This window comes from Epinephelus fuscoguttatus, linkage group LG12 (genome assembly GCF_011397635.1).
Source record: "Epinephelus fuscoguttatus linkage group LG12, E.fuscoguttatus.final_Chr_v1".
NCBI classification, from domain to species: domain Eukaryota; kingdom Metazoa; phylum Chordata; class Actinopteri; order Perciformes; family Serranidae; genus Epinephelus; species Epinephelus fuscoguttatus.
In genome coordinates this window covers 36,795,002-36,810,091 of record NC_064763.1, presented here as the reverse complement: position 1 = coordinate 36,810,091, position 15,090 = coordinate 36,795,002, and positions in this window count along the sequence as shown.

The window sequence follows — 15,090 nt, the reverse complement described above, 5'->3', positions numbered from 1 at the left end:
TTGCTGTGTTACACGCTTCACGTTTCTGTGCTGTAGGTGCCTGGTGTTTTTGCTGGAGCACTCTGAACTCCTCAAGTCAAAAAAACTTGGACGGAAAAGCACTCAGCGTCATCTCCGCTTTTTTCCCATTGGCCAGTCGTGTGATTTGAGAGCCTTCTGTGGTGGTCACGGCAACAAGTTTACAGTTGGTAAACACTGGAGGGGAAACTGGTGGTAGCGGTTGCTGGATACCCAGAGATATACGACTTTACAAACCGCAGTTACAGTACCACAATCCTAATAAAAAACAGCAGACATGGAAGCACATAAGTGTAACTTGCTACTATGTACCATGAAATAAAATAAAATAAAATAAAACTAAATTAAATCAAATCAAATCAAATCAAATTAAATTAAATTAAATTAAATTAAATTAAATTAAATTAAATCGCAACCTCTGCTTCCTTAAATGTCAGGTAATGGAGTGACCTAACTCTCCTTAAGTTTATTCTGACCTTAAGATATGGACTGTCAAACAGCCTGTGTCTTGTGCACATGTGACATCCGTCCCTATTGTGAGGTTGGTTGCCCCTCTGTTATTTTGATAGGGGGGGGAATAAAAAATGTAGCCCATCTTGAAAATGAATTTAAAACATTTAACTTTGAGATTTCTCATTGAATGCAACAACCTAACCAACTCATGCAACAAGAGAACACATTAAGTGCATTGATTCCTGTATAATATCATAAAGACCACAAAGAACTAGCTAGGCCTATTCACGTGACAACCAATCCTACAGAGAATGTGACAAGCATCCCTAACTGGGATTTTTTTGCAAGCGACTAAGCTAACAACCACATGTACTGGCACTTCAATTATATTAATGCATATTAATTATTCTTTTTAAGCCTCACCATTTTAGCTTACTTATCATTGCTTTTACTTAATTTATTTGTTGCTAATATTTATGTATTGCAATGAAGCAAAGTTATCGATTGGTGGCGTGTGTGAAATGAAGTATGCAGCTCTCCTTCATACTCGTCAATGGTACAAAGTGTTTTATTATGAATCACTGTATAAAGCCTAGAGGAGAAAAAAGAAGAGCTGGATATTTACATTTTGACATGAAAAACACATCAGTGTAAAGTGTCTTACTCCTGAAATGACCTTGTAGGTAACCTCTGACCCAAATGTCAGTACAATCATTTTTAACAGCGCCCTCTAGGGAGCGACATAATGAATGGGACAACCGACCCCGCTCTCCCCTACTGCCATGAGAAACAAGATTTCCTTTCTCCATCTGTAGTGTGAGTCAAACGAGGCGCTGAGAACGGGAAGGAGGAAGCTTGTGACTGTGTGTCTGTTGCCTAATGTTTTAATGAGTGCGGGAGTCGACTGGGAATACTCCTCTTTGAGTTTTTATGTTTCATCCTCTGATGTCAGTAGTCCTCGTCCTTGTGTGGCTCAGCCTGCAGCCTGGGCCAGTCTAACGACGCTGAAGTTAGTTTCCGATTGGGCACCTAAGGGGAAAGTTAAGGGGAAATTAACTTAATGTGCCGTGTGACTGTTTGTCCACTGTCTGATGAGTCATGTCTGTTTTTTGTGACACTTCTTGATGTGAAAACATTTTAGACATTAACTTTGCCTGACACCCACTATTGTATTTGTGAAACATTTATTTTATTTGTGAAAATGCTAAAGGGGAGATTTCACCGTTTTTGTTTTATACCTAGACCTCATTAGACCAGGTCCAGATCAAAAACCACTGTACCTAGACTTCTCAAATCTGGCCTAGATTATCCAATTTCTGATTTGTGAAACCTTTACTCTGTGTTATAACTGTGTTATAATGAATGTTTAGCCTCTGTAGGATAATCTAGGCCAGATTTGAGAAGTCTAGGTACAGTGGTTTTTGATCTGGACCTGGTCCAAAGTGGTCTATATGCTGAAAAAACGGTGAAATGTGCCTCTATTGCATTTTCACAAATAGAATAAAGGTTTCACAAATCAGAAACTGTGTCTGAATAAATGTTTAGCCTCTGTAGGATAATCTAGGCCAGATTTGAGAAGTCTAGGTAGAGTAGTTTTTGATCTGGACCTGGTCTAATGAGGTCTAGGTATAAAACAAACAAAAAAAATCTCCCCTTTAGCATTTTCACAAATAAAATAAATGTCTCACAAATACAATAGTGGGTGTCAGGCAAAGTTAATGTCTTACCTTAAAATGTCTAAAATGTTTTCACGTCAAGAAGTGTCACAAAAAACAGACAATCAGTGGACAAACAGTCGCACTGCACATTAAGTTAATTTCCCCTTAACTTTCCCCTTAAGTGCCGAATCGGAAGCTGGCGAATCGGAAGCCAACTTCAGCGTCGTGCCAGTCAAAGATTGCGGGGGTGCACGAGCCACCCCTCCAACTTTGGACTGATCCTCGTATTTGCTGAAATCTGATTGGCTCAGTCATTTTCACCTGTCTGAAGTTTTTGCAGGAAACGCAATTAGCGAAAATGAAAAGAAAGAAGACAGGGGATGAAAAAGAAATGTGTGGTGCAGAAAAGTTACAAGCTATAAAGAAAATGTGGAAGATGCAACTAAATGTCTCAGACTGGGGGAAGAGCCAAGGTTGCTGTGGACACTGTTTGCCAGGCTGCTGGAGACTGTTGGACTGCAGGCATGCTGCTGATATGAGGTAAGACAGTCTCCACTTGTTTTGAGAAAACATAGGCCTGTATACTTTGGCTGTTGGTTGTTTCTGTCTCCAAATATTTGCTTTGCTGTAGATGATAAGCTGCTGGTTTTTATTTTACACTCACTCAAACACAAACATTCACAAACACACATTTTATTTGCCATATTTTTATGGGGCTGCATTATATTTTTTGATTATATGTTGAAAAACACTGACTATGAGTGTGCATGTAGGCCCTTGTAGCTATTGTAGCTCTCTGTTGGTGCAGAAGGTAGCAGGAGCTGGCAGGACACTGTGACTTGGTGTCCCAGCTCACCTGGCTTTCCCGGCCAGGTCTTGTTTGATAAACTGCAGTGGTGACATGCTTGCACAAACTGAGGAGGCGAAAGTGTCATCAGATTCTCTTTACACCACAAAAACTGTAGTGTTAAAATTACTGTCAAAAAATTCCCAGATTGAATTTCAGTCCCAGCACACCCCCTGACTGAGTGATGTTCTGTACCAGGCATGATTTGAATGTGAGGATTTTTGGAGCTCTCAGTGTCTCGGAGGGGTTTCATAGCTCATCATACACTTAAAGTTAGTGTGTAAAATTCTAGGTTGGTGAAAATGATCCCAGCCTATTCATACGTAGTCCAGTGATGGACTAGACTGCTGTCTGCCAGGGTGTCTTTATTGATACTGTCACTAGGAGTCACCAAAGTCAGAAATGTTTAAATGCCTTACATTATTAGGACTAACAGCAGAAATACATGGGGCATGGATGCAACACTTCAGGTGAGCGGAGCAGTTTTTGCCTGCTACAAAGACTCCATATTTGCAGTGTGTTGGTGCCAGCTTCACTGTGTGTGTATTGAGTTTTACCAAGTGATAATGCAGCATGGCACATCGGCACGGTGGTGCAGTGGTTAGCATTGTCGCTTTACAGCAAGAGGGTTTATAATTCAAACCCAGGGTGGGGGAGCGCTGTTCTCCCTGTGTCAGCATTAGTTTTCTGTGGGTACTCCGGCTTCCTCCCACAGTCCAAAGACATGCAGGTTATCTGGCAATGGTTGTTTCTCTCTATGTGTCAGCCCTGTGATAGTCTGGTGACCTATCCAGGATGTACCCTGTCTCTCGCCCAATGTCAGCTGGGATAGGCTCCAGCCCCCCTGCGACCCGTAACAGGATAGGCGGTTATGGAAAATGAATGAATGAATGAATGAATGAATGAATGAAGGGTTTGGAAGTGTATGCAATATTAACTGGTACTGAATAGATAAACTGGACTGTTTAACAATAGTATGCACTGTTCTGATTGATTTATTTAGATGTAAAATGTAGGAATACACACATGGTATTGATTTTAATTATTTTAAAGAGATTGTAGTCTTTTTTAACTAATGTCCATGTTGTTTTCACCTGTTGGAGGCCATGGAGACACGCATAGACAAAGCCTGCGTGAGCAAACGTGGCCTCCATGTTGCACAGTGTCCGGATTAGGGGTGAGTGCGTGTACACGTTTACACGTGTTTGAGATCATACATGGTTATGAAAAATTAGTACACAAAAAACTTTTTTTTTCTTCTATTAAAACAGCGCGTTCGTTAAGGGGGTTGTTCGCCAGTGGGCTACAATGAGTACCAGGCAATCAAATCACAGCATCCACAGTGAGAGGATACGGAATTGTTTGCGCTTTTACGCACGGTTGGTGGTGAAGTGGCGCACATGACTTGTGCTACGGACAGACAAGCCATGTATCTCGGTGCCGCTTAAAAACAGGTAATACATCTGGCTACATCTTTCCCACATCAAAGATCCATGATCGCCTTGACCCGCGTGCGTAAAAGCGCACACAATTCCGTGTCCTCTCACCGTGGATGCTGTGATTTGATGGCCCGGTACTCATTGTAGCCCACTCTTATAAGACCCAATAATAATGATAATAAGTTACTGTGGACCTATATGACATGCCTTTTAATAAAATTACCAGAGGAGTTCGCTGAAAAACACGTAATGTCAGCCTGAATTACTCGCGTGCGTCCCCGGTGAAAATCACTGACATACATGGGAAATACGGCTTCTACGGGCTCGCCATAGCTTACTGTCAGGACTCAGGGACCAGAATTCGGAATGGCGATATTTTGGAGTGGCGGCCTGTAACCGTTGGATAAATGGCCTGTTCGGTTGGTATTCAGATAACTGGGCCTTTACTGGTTTAATGCAATAGCACCACCCAGCGGTGAAACCTGTGTACACATTTACACGAAAAAAATGACCCACTCTAAACGTTTAGAGATTTTTGTACACGAACTCACCCCTAGTCCAGATGCCTTGTACTTTGGCCGAAGAATACAGCCATGCTTGCAGCATTCTTCGGTTACATTTGCTACAATGGTAATTTTAGCTAAATGCTGACATCAGCATCCTAACGTGCTCCCAGAGGCAATGCTAACATGCTGATGTTTCGCAGATATTAGTATTTGCTAATTGCACTCAAAACAAAGTAGAAGTGAGGCAGATGGGCATGTCATTAGTTTTGCATGAATTGGTCATGAACCAAAATATTGGATGATTTAAAATTTTGAAGATAGTGCTAGGTAAAATGTTAAGGGAACACAAAAGTTAATACAGGTCGTCATGAGGGTAATGTGGGAAGTCAAATTTTATGGCAATCCATCCAGTAGTTGTTGAGATATTTCACTAAAAAACAAAAACCTCATGGTGGTGCTAGAGGAGAAGTCAGGAGATCACCAAAGTCCACAGGCCTCATCCACTGGGTACACAGCATTTAATGGAAATCCATTCAAACGCTGTTGAGATATTTTAGTCCAACTTCACCATCCCTACTGATGCTTTAATCATAGATGCTCAACTGTAATTATCTTTCTTACTGTAATTATGTTATTATCCAACATATACAGTTGGTGTCCACATGCACACTGCTGTCAGCTCATATATCCGTGTGAGGCCCCTTTCTTTGTCTCCTCCTTTCTCTATCTGTCTCATTCGGTATATCACTTTCATTTCCTCTCTCTGTATGTGTGTGTGTGTGTGTCTCTCTCTTATCTGGCTGATTTCTGACAGCAGAACATGGCCCGCCGTCGTCCTAGCAGGGCCCAATCAATACTAAGTTAATGAGTCACTTTGGAGGTGAATGAGGATTGTATGCGGTGAACACTCAGGCTGCTTTAACAACACAGTGGTACATTTTATGATGTGATGCACATTAAGAGGATGCAGGAGAAAAGAGGTCTGATGTTGTGGGTTTATTTACTGGTCCCTAAACTGTCAAGGTAGCCAAAAGGTCAGCGAGGTCATGGAGGATTTAAGATAGGCTTGTTTGTATATTATTGATTTTCCTTCTAGGTCCTTGTTTGTACTACACATAATGGGCCTTATGCAAGAGGTGCTTGGGGGAACAGATTCCCTCTTAAATGGCATGTACTGTACAAGTGATTCTAGAGAACTGATATTCACATTTTTCTCAGAAATTTCTGTCAGGCACAGATTAAATTTAGAAATGATCCATACCTGCTGTATCAATCATGCATGTAGATAGTCTGCTTTTCTGTACAAACTTAAGAGTTTAACCTCCTACTTTAACTTAGGGCTTCTTTGCTATATATATATAGCATGTTTCAGTGTGTGTGTGTTTCCAATTTTATCACTTAGAAGCACTGTGACTCTGGCTTTAATAACGTAAATGGTACCTCCATATAATGACTGCACAACATTCTCATGAGCAACACATTTGTCGTATTAAGAGACATTTTTCGAGAGTCTTGTTTCTGAATATAAACACTTCATTTTCTGCTCTGTTGCGCTCCTCGTTGGAGCCTTGCGCTGACGGTTTGAAAGCATATTTGTAGAGCAGATTTGTCGTGGGACCACAGCCATAAACACAGCTGCTGAACTGCTTTCTCTTCCCAGAGTTTGACTCCTGACAAGTGAACTGGAGCAGAGCCAAAGGTTCAGCGAGGGCCATTTCTTTAAATAAGACTGTGACACAGCTGAATGGATTGTTAGATAATGATCTGGGCTACAGCCAAGCTCACTCGCTGTAGAATTAACTGGATGTGTGTAGATGAAACCAGGTGAGGCGTACGGACTTCCACAGGTAATTAATCTCTTCCTGAGGTCTGCAGATTGGATTTCCTGGAAGCACACTGTGTTATCAAAGGATGTGTGCAGAAGGCAAATGCATCCTCGCGTCTAATGTCTTGTCAAAGAAAATTGATCAAAACATCATGTCAGATGAAGGACAAAAAATACATATATATATATATTAAAATTCATACCAGACTGGAAGGGTACTCAAAGAGTGCAGACCTCCATCAAAGCCAAAAGCCTCATCTTGCAGAGTTAACAAAAGTAAAAAATAATTTGTGTGTCCGCCCTGTGATTTAGATCAGCTCCAAAATTTAATGAATTCTTCCTTGGCCCATGCTTCACCCTTCCACCAAGTCTCATGAAAATCAGGCCAGTAGTTCTTCTGTTATCCTGCAGACAAACAAACCAACAAACCAAACCCCAAACATAGCCTCGTTGGCAGAGGTAAAAACCAGAGAAGAGAGAGAGCAGATGACTGAAATACAAGTGCTGCCAAGGGAGACTTTTCTGAACTCATTGTTGAGTTATCGTGTTCTCTGAAGTGACCACCACTGGGATGGCCATTAATCCTCATAGCAGAAATGAACCTTCATTTTTAAATATCAGTTTTTATTAGTCAGCTCGTGTGTCTTCAGAGAGATGGAGAGACTCTGTGTCCTCATATGCATTATGAATGAGAGGGAGCCCTGTTATACTATATGGCTGAGATAGAGGTCATAGAGGAGTGGTCTGAAATGCAGACACAGGAAAACAAGCTGTCTTCAAGACTCTTCAGTCACTATAAAAAGAAACCCCCGACTTCATGATGAATGTCTCGCTTAATGGACCATCTGTAGCCTTCGTTCGTCAGCGACCGGTCTTCCCATTTCTTTCTTCAAGCTTTTCCTCTTTTGAAAGTCCAGTGCGTGTTGGATTTAGGGACGTCTGTTGGCAGAAATTATATATAAAATGTATAACTGTGTTTTCTTTGGGTTAGGATCACCTGAAAATACGAATTGATATGTTTGTCTAACCTTAGAATGAGCTGCTTATACAGTTTCATTGCTGTTCTGTTGCTAATACAGCTTTGGTCCCTGTTTACTTCCTGTCAGCTATTGCATTAACAAACATTTCAACAGGAAATACACTTGGACCCATGGTCCAAGTGTATGTGTCTATGTATGTGTCTATGTTGTCAAGTTTTGAACAGTCTATATCAACATCCATAGCAGGTCTTCTTACACAGAGTCCGCCATGTTGTTCTACAGCAGCCCAGTATACGGACAACTCAAACACTGGCTTTAGGGTGCTTTCAGACCTAGAGTTGTCTTGCTTTGGTCCAGATCAGGGACTAATTTCATTAAAAAAGTTGCATAATTGCCTAGAGTTGGTTCGTTTTCTCACGGCAGCATTTACAAGCGGACCAGATCAAATGCCTTGCACAAGAAAGCTGCTCTTGATTGGTCAGAATTTTCATGTGGGAAAAATCCAGGAAGTTAACAAAACGTTGAACAAGAGTACACTTGCAAGATAACTGCAACACTTTCTAATGTCACAATGGAGGGACAACTACGCAGGTTGATTTTAGCGCTGCTCATCTTGGACTATATTGCTGTCATTGTTCATTTTAGTCAAACCATACAGTTTGAAAACGAGGCGCGGCTCCAACTAGAAAACAATGTTTTGATTAGGGATGCACCGAATATTCAGTAACTGAATATATTCGGCCGAATATTGCAAAAAAACACACATTCGGTATTCGGTGGAATAAGTGAAAAGCAAGGCCGAATAATAGCGGCGTGTTTTGATAACGCAATCAAACTGTGTGCGGTGACAGATGGAGTAAAATGTCGACAGTGTGGCGATATTTTACTCCGTCCGTCACCGCACTCGCATTTGCAACTAAAAATAGTTTCGTGCGAGCAAAATAAATCATTCAGCACGCTGTGTGAGTACAGATTTCAACCAGCGGTAGAAACTAAAGGCAAATCCCGCCGGCTGTGGGTTGAACGGGGGTCACAGACACAGACAGGAATACGTATTCCTGTCAAATACGGCGGCCATAGTGCTCTGCGGCGCAAGATAACGGCTTACCGGCGACGGAGTCCGGCTCCAATAATGTCCTCTTCTTGGTGTCATGATTGCCCAAAAGTACCTGGACAGCCGAGCCGTGGCGGCACACAGGTATGTGACGTGTCAGAGGAGAAACGAGCCGTTCACATTCCTATGTTTGTGGCAGGTAACGGTCCACAAACCTCACCGCACTTTAGGGACTGTTCTTTACTTGTGAAGGGACTGTTCGTTACTTGTCAGGGGAAGAGGCTGGTTGATTCATTCATTCATTCATCTTCTAACCGCTTCATCCTCGGGGGGGCTGGAGCCTATCCCAGCTGACATTGGGCGAGAGGCAGGGTACACCCTGGACAGGTCGCCAGACTATCGCAGGGCTGACACATAGAGACAAACAACCATTCACGCTCACATTCACACCTACGGACAATTTAGAGTTATCAATTAACCTGCATGTCTTTGGACTGTGGAGTGCCGGAGTGCCCGGAGTGCCCGGAGAGAACCCACGCTGACATGGGGAGAACATGCAAACTCCGCACAGAAGGGCTCCCACGCCCGGGATCGAACCGGCAACCCTCTTGCTGTGAGGCGAGAGTGCTAACCACCACACCACCGTGCCGCCCCTGTGGCTGGTTGATTCTTATTTTATTTATTTATTTTATTTTGATCCCCCCTATGTTAATCACTTATTGATGCTGTTTTTGAAGTATGAATAAGTCAATAAGTAATTTATTCCATTGAAATATCATTGATGTATTATAGAAAAGTCATTTATCTTTTTATAAATGACAAAAGGCACATCTGCCTCATTTTCGCTGTGGTATCCTGATACTACTCAGAACCGTGATATCGTACCGTGGGTCCCAATTTTGGTACCGTGACAACACTAATCTGGAGGGGGTTCATCTGCAAAAACTAATGAAAAACTAAACAACGATATTCAGTATTCGGCCAAGCGTTTAATTTTATTCGGCTTCGGCCACAAATTTTCATTTCAGTGCATCCCTAGTTTTGATGCATTGGATGGATGTGCTGAATGTGCATATTAAGGCAGTACAGGAGGAGGTGCACATTAATAATCCTCCAGGACTGTAACATGCTCATGTTTAACCCAAACAATGTGTCATGTGACTGCAGTTGGTTCACATCCAGGTCGGAACACCTTCTCACCACAAACAAACTGCACCAGAGTTCATTTATAAACGGGCTGAGACCACCTCTTCAAGAAGATCTTGGTCCAGTTGTTTTGGTGCGCCCCCCAGTGCCGTTGCTGTGTTCACACCAAATGAACCACACTTAGGGGGCAAACAAACTTGAGTTTAATACCCAACCAAATAGGTGTGAAAGCACCCTTGTGTAGGGCCATTTGTGTTTATCAGCCATCGTAGTTTTCCTTGGCAGCTGGTACACAGGAGAAGTTTTAGTTCTGCAACCTCACTGCTAGATGCCAATAAATCCCACACACCAGTCCTTTACGTCAGAAAAGAAAACACTGAAGAGATGTTTTAATACCTTTGTGTTGATGTGATGCCAAACTTCTGCCAAATCAGTTGTTGTTTGACGTGCAGTTTGACGTGCGTCACAATGCCTCATTAATCCCATGAATGATCAATGGATCGTTGGAGTTTGGACTGCTGTCTTGCAGTTTGAGCAGCTCCCTGCTCTGATCTCATGCTGTCAAGACTGCAGTAAGCTTGTTTTGATGTTGCCTGAAGAGTATTTTACATATAGTGACTAAAATTGTGGTCTTGACTTAAACTGTGCTGTGGCATAAAACTTAAATTTGCTACAGAACAGACTCCATTGTTTGCTTTTTTTCTCCTTACTTTCAGTACATAGTAGACATGCACAAAGTAATGCTGCCTTTCTCTCTTTTTGTTGACTTTGTTGTGGAGCTGCTCTCTTGTTTCAACAAACTCTATTGGAATTGTCAATAGGCAAAGCCGAATGGACAAAAAGTTATTAACACTAAGAACACAGCCCCCAAGAAAAATCATTTGTATTCTTCTGCATACATTTATAGCAGGTTGGCATGAACAGGAAGTGTTGAAGGCAGTGAATATATGTATGTGCAGGAGCTTTCTCACCAGCAGGTGAGTCGAGTCAAGCAGCGAGCAAATCAGGGCTTGTAAAGCTACAGCAAGCCCAGAGGGAAAAACATGTCAGTCACCATCCGCACTGCTGAAAGTAAGCTACACTTTGTTACAGCACTTGACGGAGTTATAACATTGTTTAAAGTTTGCACTGCTTCTTTCATGATCGCTGACACTTAAAAGCCAAGTAGGCGGAGGAACCTAATAGCTAGTCATTCAGAACATGAGGCTGTGGCTATTTCATGGCAGCAGTAGGTATCAGAGCAGATACAGTGTGCAGCACTATTCTACAGTAATTGGGACTGACGGCAAAACTTGACTTTCACTGTTCATGTTTTAGATTCCTGATATTTCTACAGTACATTACATCGTCCCTGATTAAAAAAAAATGCCCCTGTGACATTAATCAGAGTATTAACCATAGTCGCTTGAAACAAGGGGTCTGAATGTGTGACCATCAAGAGTGTCTTGCTTCCAAATTACTTGACTTACCACAAACAGCTTGCACGAGTCTCAGATAATTACTGTTATCAATAACTCATGTCTCACGCTATTTTTGCCTCATTTCCTGTGACTCTGCACTGTTAAGCAACAGTCAACAATCTGTCAGTCACAGCATGGACATACAGAGAGACTTAATTACATTGCTCGAGGCTTTTGTTTGAGAAGCGTTATCAGATTAGAGCGGTACCATTGATTTTTATGTATCAAACACGAGGCACATTTTATGTTCTCAAAAAACTTTTAAGAGACTCCGAATTTCCTTTATCATGCAAATTCTTGTGTTGATGTGTGAAATTAAACTTTTTATGCTGTTGACTGCATATCAGTGGAATTTCTGCTGCTCATTGGCACTTATCTCTGGCTAATATGTTTGTTCTTCACAAGATGGGAATTAAGTGCTTCTTTGATGCGTCACTGTCTGTGTGCTCACAGTCATCTTCTGCACATTGTGCTTTTGTGGCTGGGATTAAGTGAATCGCATGGAACAAATATTCTTTCAGAGATTTCATCTACAAGTTCTTACATGTGATTTTTTTTTTCTTTACGTGCATTCTCACACAGACGTCAACGAAAGAACGGTGTGTCTGTGATTCTCTTTAACTCAGGGGGATGAAGTGAGATTGTAATCTTAATCTCTTTCATATGTCACACCTCCACTGACTCCTGTTCATGCCTCGCTCCATTCGGCTTAGTCCAGCCCCCAGGATCGTCTCACAGATAATAAGAACAGACTGAGGGGACTTAACCTCTGCAGATGCAGTCCAGGAATGTGTGTTTGCATTAATGTGCATCACCTCCATGTCAGGGATTTGACTGCAGTGTACTATGAGGACAAAGGCTTTACATTGAGACATATGGGTGGGTCAGTCGTGAAGGTTTCATCACCATGTGCTCAGGGATGATATCATATGTACCCTCGTTGGCCTGTCGAATTAAACCTGTCGAATATGGTATCCCTGTCTCAGCTGGTCCAGCTGGTCAAACTCCGGACTCTTTATTGTTTGCTCATGAAAGAGACAATCTTAACTTGAAGCCCACTGAATAGCTTTGCTATTTTTCAACAGCATCTGCCGGGCTTCATCTTCCTTTTTGGGGTATATTGGACTAAAATAGCATGCAGTTTCACATTAGCATAGCCATAGGACACATTAAACTGCACAGATTACAACAGACTGACTTCCTTTTTCACTTTTTCATTAATTATGCCTGCAAACTAAAGTATAGTTAAAGGAATGGTCAACATTCTGAGAACACTTGAATGCTTTCTTGTAGAGACTTAAGCCGAACTCACACGGGGCTAGTATTACCTGGGGATCTCATGTGAATTAGAAATTACTCCCCCATGCCTGTTTTTCCTGTGTTGATTCCATAGGCTGTATAAATAGTGGACGTAGCGTGGTTTGTGGCCTGCCGTTTTGAAGCCTTGAGTTTGATATCTTGGCCGTCACCATCTTGGTTTTTGGAGTCAGAAGTGACCGTATTTGGATGAGAAGTTGGTACTTTGGAGGAGTGAGGGGTGGATCTGATTGATAGACTGTGGTGAGGCCTCACAGACAGTAGGGCTGCACGATATTGGAAAAAACTGACATTGCAATTTTTTGTTTGTTTGTATTATCTATATTGTAATATTAAAAAATACAAGAATTTTCACCAGATGACTTAAACTAAGAAAATTAACAAATAGTGGCGGGGCTTTTACTCACCACAACTGCAGAGGCTACCTGCTTGAAACTTGATTTGAAACAGACTACATTATAAACGGGCCGTTATTTATCATTCCCTCTGTATCTATATATTTTTACTTTTTATCTGCTCCCGTTGCCTTGATAAAGTTACTGCATGGTGGCGTCATTTCAAACTCAACACTTCCTTAAAGCCCCTTATAACCTCGGCTGAGAGAATCCCTCCATTTTCTAAATAGGCTTTTATTGTGAAACATTTATAGGAACTTGTTGTGGAGGATTCAGTAACTTGTATGTTTGCGTATGGTACTTCAAATGTAGCTCCTGCCATCTGCTGGCGCTTTTCAGGTGACTACAACAACATGTCAGCTGGCACATCAACAGACACAGTGACTCAAATAATAGTAAAAGTAATAAAAATAGGACAAGAATAACCCGATGACATCACACACGTCATGAAAGACGACCGGGAATAATTGGTGTGTGCCATCGTGTAGTTTGTCATGTCTGTCAGCCAAGTCACGGCACAATTTTATGACTCCACAATCATGTAATGTGACATAGTGACTTTCAGAACGGGCAGAAAAGTCACGTAGTGTGTACCAGGCATAAATCCTCCTTTACCGTTTCTCCCTCTTGCATGTCGCTCATCTTCAGTGTTTGACTGTAGCGTGTGCATGAGCGGGGGAGGGGCTGCTGTTGTCAAAGAGGGAGAGACAGAGAGAGAGAGAGGCGAGCGGAGCGGAGGTGCTTTCTTCAGAGCTGCTTTTCTGAAGCAAAACAAAAGTTTACATGTTCTAAAAAAAAGAGAAAACATTGCATGTCCTGCGAAGTGACTTATCGCACATGCGCACATCGCAATGGCGATGTTCAAATGATATTTCGTGCAGCCCCAACAGACAACCTAACCTTTGAGCGGCCCACCCTCAAAAATGCGTAACTTTGGGCCTTAATAAAATGTAAGATTAAATTCATCCCCTGTACAGCTGTTATGGATGTTGAAAGTAGCTATAGAGACCAAAAACGTTTGTCGTACCAGGCTGTAAACATGTTTACTGCTGCTGTAAAGTTGGGCATTTTAACATGACTCTATGAGAATTTTTTCAGGGAAGCAAGCCTCAAGTGGCCATTAAATGAGCTGTAGTTTTTGGCACTTCCCATTGGCGTCATTGTTCAGCCTTGGAGGTTGTCATTTGAAACTCCACTCTTCACAACGCAGAAACACTGCACAGCACCACTAGCAGTGATAAACAGCATTAACACCATTTTTCTTTTAAAAGTAAGTTAAACAAACAGAACCAATTCTGACACACATTTTCATGTTACTCATAACATAGTCGCAATAGCGACTCTGCAGCTAGGTGAGCCTGCTGCAGCCAAAATGCTTTCAGGACTTTCCTTTATAATTGCCATTGCAGCCTTTGTTATTCTTGACCGGGTAAGAGGCAAAACGTGGCACAGGGAAAGCAGAAAACCTAAAGATGACCCTAAAACATAGAGATGGCAATTCCCACGGGACTAATATATTCAAACATCCTCCATTTTGTGAAATGTTCCTGTAATTTACAGTGGATTTTTTGCTTGACAATAGGGCTGCATGATTCTTGCTATAATGTGAATCACGATTTGTTCCTCCAAGAAATGAGATGATTCTCTCGCACAAATTTTTAAAAAATTTTTTTTTAACAAAAACATTTATTGCACTCTTAGATGCTGAAGTGAAAAAAACACGTCTGAGATGCTTGCTGTCTAGACAGGGCTTTAAACAGATGACATTAACATAGGAAATGTCAGGGGCGTCAGTGACTTAGTGGTAGAGTAGGCGCCCCATGTACAAGGCTGTTGTCACAGCGGCCCGGGTTTGAATCCAGCCTGTGGCCCTTTGCTGCATGTCATCCCCCCCTCCCTCTCCCCCTTTCATGCTTACCTGTCCTGTCCATTAAAGGCAAAATGGCCAAAAATATCTTAAAAAAAACATAGGAAATGTCAGAGTGCTTAACT